We start from the raw sequence: 10,833 nt of genomic DNA on the forward strand, positions 1-10,833 counted from the left end.
TTGCTATTTTTATCTTCCTCTTTTCCCTCCCCTCCCTCTTTCACTTGTATTATTAGACATTTGTAAAACAACCTGGAGGTGTTGGATTTAAATTGTGGCCAAATATTATTGTTGTCATGGAAAAAAGTTGCTCTTTGAAAAGTTCACGTCTGTTTTCCTGAAAATAATGTTATATGACATGATAATGTGTAAATTATTTTGAAAATTGTAAGAAATCCTGGCTAGCTGTTCTTTTTACTCCCCTCTTATTAGTGAATTGTCGAACTTTGTTTTTCTTTCATGACCGTAGGAATTGTATTAATGATCTCCATCCATGTTTATCTCGGACATTTTTAGATCCTATATTAATCTGTGTGCACTGTGCAAGGTCATTTATTTAATACAGTTGTTTATCTGAGCTATCGAATGGTGGTCCTTTTTCTTTTGTTGGGTACCTACCACGGAAACCTCTTCCTCTATCCCCCAGCGTTGCTTCCTGTCACTCTGTTCGTTTTCTGTATTAGATACGTAAAATATTGATGCGATCTAACTTGTTAGAGAAATCGGTGGTGCATTATTACCATTGCTTTGAATTCGTCCTGTTTTCCTAACTGTGGTGATGAAAATATACTATGCAGAATTAACTATATGTTGTAAAATTCGCCACAAGACTTAGAAAACTTTTGACAAGCCATGACCTTTCCATTACACTACAAACACGACTACTCCGGTGCTACGTTTTCAGCGAAGATACCTTGGACAGCTAAAATAACCAATATAGAAGTTTTGCACCGCATGAACAAAGAACCAGAAATTCTCACTACCATCAAGAGAAGGAAGCAAGAATACTTTGGTCATATGATGTGGAACAGTAAATACCACCTTTTGCAAGTAATACTCCAAGGAAAAATTAATGGAAAACGTGGTCCGGGGAGAAGTAGGACATCGTGGCTTAGCAACTTGAACCAATGGTCTGGGGTCACAAAGCTTAGTCTGTTCAGAACAGGTATGAACAAACAACAGATAATGCTACTGATCGCCAACGTTCTGCGAGGACATGGCACATGAAGAAGATGAAGAAGAAGAAGAATGGTACAATGCGTTCCTATGAATGGGTCCCTCCAGCCACATTTCAGCTAATACAGGGCCGCTCAGTTAACACAGAACGGCTTCCCGCCCGCCGAGCAATATCGAGAGCAAGCTGGCACTTTCAAAATACTCACCCCTAACTTCTCGTCATGATTAAGTTCCTTATGGAACAGATTAGGTTTTTCCAGCCATCCAATATCGGCTGTTTTGAGAATTTTTGAACCCACTTAAGTGAAATCACGCTTCTTCTGAGAAGAGAATGAGATAGGGATCAATTTCTCAGTCATGCTTTTTTTTTTCAAAATAAATTCACTAAATCTAATCCTACATACAGAATCACCCGGTTTAAGTCCTTGCACCACATTATATTTATAGACTTTTGACTTAGGTAATTTCGTACCCCTTTGTACGGAACCATAATTCCCATTTGCTGAGAAAGACAGCTAAGAGATTTCTTCGAAATTTTTAGGCGTTGTCCAATGCGTTCAAGATTTTCTTCGGTTGGCAATGTGTCTCGCCCTCTTCACTTCTTATAATTAATATTTCCCGTTTCACGAAATTTATTAAGTAATATATGAATCATCCCACGACTTTGAACTCGAATACCTGGAAATTTCTCTTAAAATAATCTCCTAACAGCTTGAGCGGATGCTGTACTGTCATACGAATCGAATGTGGAATACAGTAATTTGGCATATTTTTATTATTTTCCATGTATTCTCCCTTCACTTTCCACACAGATGTTGTTCTCACTGAAACGCGAAATAAATTGCGTTGCTAGACAAAGCCAGAACTAGTAGTCCCCGCAGGCTCCCTCCCTCCCGCGTAGTTGTAGGCTTAGTCACTCCCAGCCCCCGCTCCATTTCCAAGATAAGGGATGACCCAGTAGAATGTGACGTGCTGTGAAAGGCTCGTCCGAAATCAATCTGGACACCCCTATAGCCTTGAGACCCCTTTTTATTGGACATATTGAGTGCACAATTTAATTCCTTATACATTTAATGTTAAAAATCCTCTGTACATTGGAGACTATTCAATTCTGGACATTGGACAGCTATTAAATGACATTTTGGACAGGTTCAAAACTATTTTGTTTTGCTATTTTGTAATGGTTTAGTGCAAGCAATTTTTACATTGTCATTAGAAATGCTTGCTGACCAAGAGCATTTAAAAACAATAATGTTAAGACAGAGAGTCTTCCCTTAATTTGACTGGTAAGTGTAACAGTGCCATCGAATTTACACGGAGTGTGAAGGTCCTCGATCAAATTTGCTGGATCAATTGTGCCGGGATGGACGTGTATAAAGAAACAATTGTGAAATATGTTAACTGAGGAATTGAGATATCTCTCTAAAGTCCTTCGCAGTGAATTGTAAGATATTGGTGCGTTTAATGATTTCGATAATGTGTAGGAAGTCCACGATGATATTCCTGGAAAAATTGATGGATTATTGTAGGAATTGAACTCTTCAGAAGAAGGACTGTCTACAGAAGAATAAGAATAGTTTCTGTCTCCAAGGAGCCACCTACTCATCAAAACGTTGTGCAGTGTACTAATGAGATGGAACGTTATGCGTTTGTGTATAACTCACCAGGAATGACTGAGGCTATCTGGGTTACGTAGGAAAATTGAATCAGAATGGGCACGTACAAAAGTCGAAAAATAAAACAGTCTTGCGATTGTTTTCTTTGCTAAGTAGTAAAGAGTGAGTGTCCGCCTCCGTAGTGTAGTGGTTAACGTGATTAGCTGCCATCTCCGGAGGCCCGGGTTCGATTCCCGGCTCTCCCACGAAATTTGAAAAGTGGTACGAGGACTGGAACGGGGTCCACTCAGCCTCTAGAGGTCAACTGAGTAGAGGTGGATTCGATTCCCACCTCAGCCATCCTCAAAGTGGTTTTTCGTGGTTTCCCACTTCTCCTTCAGGCAAATGACGGGATGGTACCTAACTTAAGGCCACGGTCGCTTCCTTCCCTCTTCCTTGTCTATCCCTTCTAATCTTCCCATACTCCACCAAAGCCCCTGTTCAGCATAGCAGGCGAGGTCGGCTGGGCGAGGTACTGGTCCTCGTACCCAGTTGTATCCCTCTACCCAAAGTCTCGCGCTCCTGGGCACTGCCCTTGAAGCGGCAGAGGTGGGATCCCTCGCTTTGTCCGAGGTAAAAACCGACCCTGGATGGTAAACAGATTAAAAAAGAAAGAAGAAGAAGTAAAGAGTGAGTACTGTATGCAAAATATAACAAAAGATAATACTACAGTGCTTTGTTTTTTGAGATTTTTATAAGTTATTTTACGTCGCACCAACACAGATAGGTTTTATGGCGTCGATGGGACAGGAAAGGACTAGGAGTGGCAAAGAAGTGGCTGTGGCCTTAATTAAGGTACATCCCCAGCATTTGCCTGGTGTGAAAATGGGAAACCATGGAAAACTATTTCCAATGCTGCCGTCAGTGGGGTTCGAACCCACTATCTACCGGATACAAGCTCACAGCTGTGCGCCCCTAACCGCACGGCCAACTCACCCGGTTTTAAAGTTTAAGAGCCGTCGCCATAAGACCTATCTGTGTCGGTGCAACGTAAAGCAAATAGCAAAAAAAAAAAAATGTTTTAGTAGGCATGAAATTCAGTGCATTGTAATGTATGTAAATTCAAAGAACCGCTGTTTTTATTACGTATATACATTACACACTAGCTCAGAGTTTTTCCTTTTCTGCACTGAGAGTGTACTTTTGAAATGCTGTACACCCACCCTGTAGATTAGACACCCCACTACAATGGACACATTTTTAACGAATCGTAGGTGTCCAACATAGAGGGATTTCACTGTGCGTGTATTGTGTAATAAATCGGTAGTAAACAAGGTTTAAAAAGTGGTAAGCAGCAAAGTTGAGGGACTAAAATCTGGAGCCAACAATAGTATGTTAAGTACTATGTAAAGTCTTTCAACAGAACATTTTACGTGCTCTGTATGGCGCGAAGCTCGTCTCCTAACAGTGAGTCGGTTCATGGCATTCCACTGGGAAAAGCGGAAATCCTCTGTTCAGGACAGTAATTTTTCCTCCCACTCCGCAGTGTCCTCTCAACCACAATGGCAAGCAGCTCTCAATTAATACGTTTTTCTGTCTTCTAATGTCCGCTACACCGGGTGCTCTGGACCGTCAAGAGAACTAATCCTTTGATTTACGTTCCCTTTACGTTAAAATAACATGACACCACTGCTCCCAGAGGACTCCAGAACATACATGTGAATACGTGTTAATCTTCTCTATAGGCTATACAAAGCTGAAATGACGTATGTATGTCTGTCTGTCTTTCTTCTTTCTTTCTAAAATACATCACGTCTAATCCGCTGGGCAGAATTTCGTGAAATTTGCATTCTCAGGGGGGTTTGTCATATGACTATGCTTCTGGTCCAAAAATACATTATTTGCGAAATTGTTTGCGAAAAAACGCATAAGAGACATACTGTAAGTTTTTTGATGTGAAGGCGGTAGCCGACATATTAGTAGTCTGTCTTGCGGAGCAAAGTGGAATTACGTTGGCCTCTGTAGATGTTTACCTAAATAAAAATATTCCTAAGTAAATTATCTTTTCTAACTGAGCTCTTATTCTTAACAGGGCAACTTCAAGAGCACTAGCAGTTTGGAAGCTATTCAAAAGTCTGGAAGATATTAAATTAATCATTCATGACTTCCCAATTTGATATTCAAACCGTATTACATTAAACTTGGGTACATTTGGAAAATAATAACAAGCATGTACCTGTAGGGTAATAAAAGTTACATTAAAAACAATTCCAGATTTTGATTTATCATTGTTTACACTCATATAGCAAATAAGTGGCTGCCGAACTATCGGCTGAAACTTTCTTTATATAGACAGGCAGATGACGTATTTATTCGTCTGGGAGAGACGGCTCAAGGCCCTTTCTTAAACTTAATCACTTCATTTAAGATTTACATTAAAATTATACAGTCGTATAATAGAAATAGTAAACCTTGAGAAAATTAAATAATTGTAGTAGTAATAGAGGTAAAAGATATTTTTGAGAGGGTCATGGCAACTGACTCTGTCTTTTCCTGCCAGTCTGAGTGGCTCAGACAGTTACGGCGCTGCTTTCCAGGCAGGTTTAAAATCCTGGCTTAGTCGGTGTCTTTTGAAGGTGCTCAAATACGTCAGCCCGTGTCAATAGATTTACCGACACGCAAAGATACTCCCGCGGAACAGAACTCCGACACTTCGGCCTCTCCAAAAACCATAAAAGTGGTTAGTGGAACGTAAAATTAATAGAATTATTATTATTACTATATTATTATTATTATTATTATTATTATTATTATTATTATAGCAATTCCTTTCACACGTGCGAGGTCTACTAGACAAATGGAAATGTAGGCTACGGATGTGAGTGGGAAGTTGTAGAATGTTTGCATAACGCTGAGTACGTTTACCAGGTGTATGATATAAAGCGAGAATATCAGCCATGAAATCCTTGTTCTACATAACGTTTATTCTTAGAGAGTACAGTAACCGTTACGGTAAACCCTCATAGTAGTCCCCTATATTGTCAACAAATCGTTGCCAACGATACCTAGGACGTCGGATACCAGTCGCCTCACCATGTGTGAATTTTGCAGTCTCATGTTTCAAAGCTTTGGCAATGTCCCCTCCTGTCTCCTGGTTCTTTCATTTTGAGGATGAGATGAAAATCGCACGGAGACAGGTCTGGCGAGTATGGCAGGTGGTCGAGTACTTCCTACCACCCAGCAGTGAACTTGCCGCCTAACAGCCTCTGCTCCACGAGGACTGGCGTTGTCATGGATGACGTTGTTGACGAAATTCAGACGTTTGTCCCTAATGGCACGACGTAAGGAAGGTTCTATAATACCTTGCTGTCGCCGTTGTGCCATGTGAAATCAAGAGAGTCGCAATCACGCCTCTGATATCGTAAGCCACAATAACCATCGACTTCGGAGGGAAAAGGGTTTCGCCGGAACTTGTCTTCGTAGTGATCCTGCTTGTCGCCATTCTGCAGACTGGCGTTTGAGCTCTGGTCCATACACTTGGCCCAAAATTCATTCGTCACATTCATTCTACACTAAGCCTGACAGACTACTGCAGTCCCATCACCCTGTGCGTGGTAACTGTTCAACACACCGCAATCTCGAACTGTGTCCCTGTTCTATGAGTGCCATGCTTTTCCCAAACGACCATTGTATGGTAACACCGTGCAAATGTGAGGGGGAAAAATAGTGGCCATGACTGATGGCCTAACCTTCGTAATTACATACTCATTGGGTATCAATATAATAATCACTACTTAATTATAAATATCTTATTAATTAACTCCTGAACAGGAGAGAAAATTCCTTCGCTCTCACAGAGAGAGAAGAAATACTAATACTTTGTTTGCGTATGACCTTTGCTAGGAAGGGAGAATATTTGTCAAGGTTGCTGGCATTCAAGAATATCGGTTGAAAGACAAATTAATACTAAGTAACACGATAACTGTCCGCCTCTGTGGTGTAGTGGTTAGCCTAATTAACTGCCACCCCCGAAGGTCCGGGTTCGATTCCCGGCTCTGCCACGAAATCTGAAAAGTGGTACGAGGGCTGGAACGGGGTCCACTCAGCCTCGGGAGGTCAACTGAGTAGAGGTGGGTTCTATTCCCACCTCAGCCATCCTGGAAGTCGTTTTCCGTGGTTTCCCACGTCTCCTCCAGGCAAATGCCGGGATGGTACCTAACGTAAGGCCACGGCCGCTTCTTTCCCTCTTCCTTGCCTGTCCCATCCAATCTTTCCATCCCTCCACTAGGCCCCTTTTCAGCATAGCAGGTGAGGCCGCCTGGGCGAGTTACTGCTCATTCTCCCTACTAGTATCCCCCGACCCAAAGTCCGAAGCTCCAGGATACTGCCCTTGAGGCGGTAAAGGTAGGATCCCTCGCTGAGTCCGAGGGGAAAACCGACCCTGGAGGGTAAACAGATTACGAACGAACTCGATAACTTCCAGTAGTTCATAAACAAAACACCAGTGATAAAAAGCAATTCCTTCCCCTTTCCCCCCATTAGATGAGTGATGCTATTATATGTGGTTTAGAAAGTGTTGCTTACACCTCTTCGTCATCTACATACATTTGTAATGTTGAAAAGAAGCCGAACCAAACAGGCAAACTGAATGGAACCCATGGGGCAACGGAACAGTAATAAGCACACCGGCTCCATAGCTAAATGGTTAGCGTGCTGGCCTTTGGTCACAGGGGTCCCGGGTTCGATTCCCGGCAGGGTCGGAAATTTTAACCGTCATTGGTTAATATCGCTGGCACGGGGACTGGGTGTATGTGTCGTCTTCATCATCATTTCATTCTCGTCATGACGCGCAGGTCGCCTACGGAGTCAAATCAAAAGACCTGCACCTGGCGAACCGAACATGTCCTCGGACACTCCCGGCTCTAAAAGCCGTACGCCATTTCGTTTATTTTAGTATATAGCAGCGCCATATCCGAGTTTATTGTCTGAATAAGTTCGCACCATTCCGGCCTGATTACTGCACTTACAAGAAATGCGGCGCGCTTCACGCTTCGGGCAGCGTGTGCGTGAACATCAGTCGTTATATTTGCAGCAGCAGCAGCAGCTTATCAACTGCCCTGGAAAAATATGTGTGACCGTAGCTTTGGTAAGCCTTATATTGTTCATAGTAGCAGACAAAATGCATTCAGAGAGAGACATGACAATATCTGACAAGATACGACTTGAAGGTCAAGGTCTTGTGACGTAGGTTGAGTCAGTACTGGCGGGGGGGGGGGGGCAATCACCCCCACCCACTTTGTGGATAAAACATTGCATTCTTATTCCATTTTAGCCGGCTGAAACTAGGCATTATAGGAATTATTAAAACAAGCAATTTGTACAAGTCCTGTTGTCTTATCAGCGAATTATTTCCTTTAATTTATGTAATTATTAACGAACTTATTAGCGGAAATACGCAAAAAGTATCGTTCGTCGCGGATAATCGATTTGTATAGCGCCACAGCAAGTAGTGGACACTTTGCTTGTGCCGTGAGGAAGGGTAGCAGCGGTTTTTTTTTTTTTTTTTTTTTTTTTTTTTTTTTTTTTTTTTTTTTTTTTTTTCAAAGTCAAACACCGAGCTATTATTCACTCGCTTGCAGCGCGCATTCGCTGTCTGGCAGTCTCTTTAGTGTCTATTAATTTCTTAGTGTGTATTCAAATACTACTTGATTTTTAATTGTATAATCCAGTCCGGTGCTATTTGAAGGTGCTCAAATACGTCAGCCTCGTGTCGGTAGATTTACTTGCACGTAAAAGAACTCCTGTGGGGCAAACTTCCGGCACCTCGGTGTCTCCGAAAACCGCCAAAAGTAGTTACTGCGACGTAAAAACAATAACATTATTATTATTATTATTATTATTATTATTATTATTATTATTATTATTATTGTTGTTGTTGTTGTATAATCATGCCGTACTTCTACTTGATTGTAATACATGTATATTGTTGTTTCTTTGGTGAAAGTTTTATTATATACTATTGAATCAAAATCTCGACAACAAAAACAAAACTATTATTACCGCGCTTAAGTTGGTAAACTGTTAACCTTTGCCTCTCTGTCGAAATTCGCTCAGAAAGCATCAAAAGAAAACTTACTTTTTTTTTTTTTTCCAATGTTGATGTATAGCCACATACCCACCCACCCCTCACCCCCATCCCCATCCTCCGCTATAACCGACAAACTCTGTACAATTTCCCCTCCCCCCGCGCTTCTAATTACCAATTGCCGCTACTGGGTTCAATTCCAGGAGTAGGTAGTGAATTGGACGATGGATCACTGCAGGAAATTTGTATGTACCACAGGAGATGCTAACGAAAAATCATGATCTGACTCTTGTTTCCTTCGTTTATTTACACTCTCTGTATTCGAAAAAAATGCCACGGGATCTACTGTGTGCTTCTTTTGAACGTTTGACCGGCTTGCTGTGCTCCATCTGATACGCTCCGGCAGCGGAAGCGCGCATCTCCATTGCACATGTAGTGAACAGTCAGTTCGCATGTGGCTAGGCAAGTTACATGCGAGGCATGTCCTAATTTGTCCACCATACAAGATTTGAGCCCTATATCTTCAAATGATAACAAATGATGGGACGGCTTCCTTAAGGTCCATTCGAACAGCAGCCCTACTGTATACCATTTTTAACTTGAAACAGGTACTACTGCCATCATTCCTCGTTCCTGAATTTGATTACCTTCCCTATCTTATTTATTCAACACCTTATTTATCGACTGTACTAGAACTTTAGATGGCACATTTGATATCCTACCGTTTGAGAGATGTTTTTTCTGTTAACCATCAAATACACTACATTTAAAACCCTTTCAAAAAGAACATTAGAAATTACCTTACCAAAGGTAGTATTTTCTAAGATGTCTAGTTTCATTTCCAGTTAGTCGGCCGACAGGAACTTTGAAATCCCATACGCTAGGCCTGTTGTCTTAATCAAACGCACATTTTAATGTGTTCTTTCTCACAAATTGTATCGCCATTATTTTTTGTTCGGTTGAAATTGTCACAAAAATACACTTTAATGTTTACTACATACACAGACGTCGAATATTAACAGGCTAGGTGTGTAGTTACCCAAGTTAACCTCAGAACGCACACTTTCCCAGGAACAAGTATATGCACACTCGTAACACTGCAGCTCACGATGTGAACACGCCGGAGTCGATCGAGCAACTGATTCATATCGTCCACCACAATCAAAGCTCCTACAACGGACCAGGCAGACAACCCAGTCTACTGAGGAATATGTGTCTGAAGCACGCGATTCGTTACAATGAAAACCAGGTCCGAAATATTTAAGCGGAATCATAAACAAACCAACAGGACAATATCGGAAACTCTCAGAACTAGATCCACATTTACCCACTTCATAGATGGCGCACTGGCAATTAAGCAAGGGCGATGTTTCCAAATAGATCACAGATTTCTTAAATACTTGGATTTGTGAGTTCGAGTTAGGCATATGTTTCTTCGAAACTTAGTTTTACACATTTTGAGCTTAGCAAAGGTTACTTAGAAACCCCGAGTTTTAAAGTCGACGTGAGCACAGTGTATTTATTTATTTATTTATTTATTTATTTATTTATTTATTTATTTATTTACTTATTTATTTATTTATTTATTTATTTATTTATTTATTTATTTATTTATTTATTTATTTATTTATTTATTGCAATTTGCTTTACGTCGCACCGACACAGACAAGTCTTATGGCGACGACGGGACAGGAAGGAGCTAGGGGTGAGAAGGAAGCAGCTGTGGCCTTAATTAAGGTACAACCCCAATATTTTTCCTGGTGTGAAAATGGGAAATACCGAGCTCGATAGCTGCAGTCGCTTAAGTGCGGCCAGTGTCCAGTATTCGGGAGATAGTTGGTTCGAACCCCACTGTCGGCAGCCCTGAAGATGGTTTTCCGTGGTTTCCCATTTTCAACCAGGCAAATGCTGTGGCTGTAGGGCCTACCTTAATGAAGGCCACGGGCGCTACCTTTCCAATCTCCCTCCCTTCCGCCGCCGAAAACCTTCGATGTGTTAGTGCGACGTTAAACAAATAGCAAAACAAAACAAAAAAGAGATCACAACATTCTATGCATTGTCTCTTTTGCATGTTGCCAGTTTCTGTTGTCTATTAGTTTCAACTTTTAATCTTTTCAAATTTCTAAATATGTATATGCAGGTAATCGTTACTGAATT

General features: G+C 41.3%; 1 protein-coding gene across 1 annotated transcript in view; it reads right to left on the reverse strand.

Annotated features, from left to right (window-relative positions):
* LOC136867272 (corticotropin-releasing factor-binding protein) overlaps positions 1 to 9,798 on the reverse strand; it is a 563,493-nt gene extending 553,695 nt beyond the window's left edge. Inside the window, exon 1 of the mRNA XM_067144418.2 lies at positions 9,482 to 9,798. The gene's annotated coding sequence lies outside the window, so the exon portion shown is untranslated. The remainder of the gene's footprint in view (positions 1 to 9,481) is intronic.
* Positions 9,799 to 10,833: the final 1,035 nt, after the last annotated feature.

The sequence above is a fragment of the Anabrus simplex genome, chromosome 3 (genome assembly GCF_040414725.1).
Source record: "Anabrus simplex isolate iqAnaSimp1 chromosome 3, ASM4041472v1, whole genome shotgun sequence".
NCBI lineage: Eukaryota > Metazoa > Arthropoda > Insecta > Orthoptera > Tettigoniidae > Anabrus > Anabrus simplex.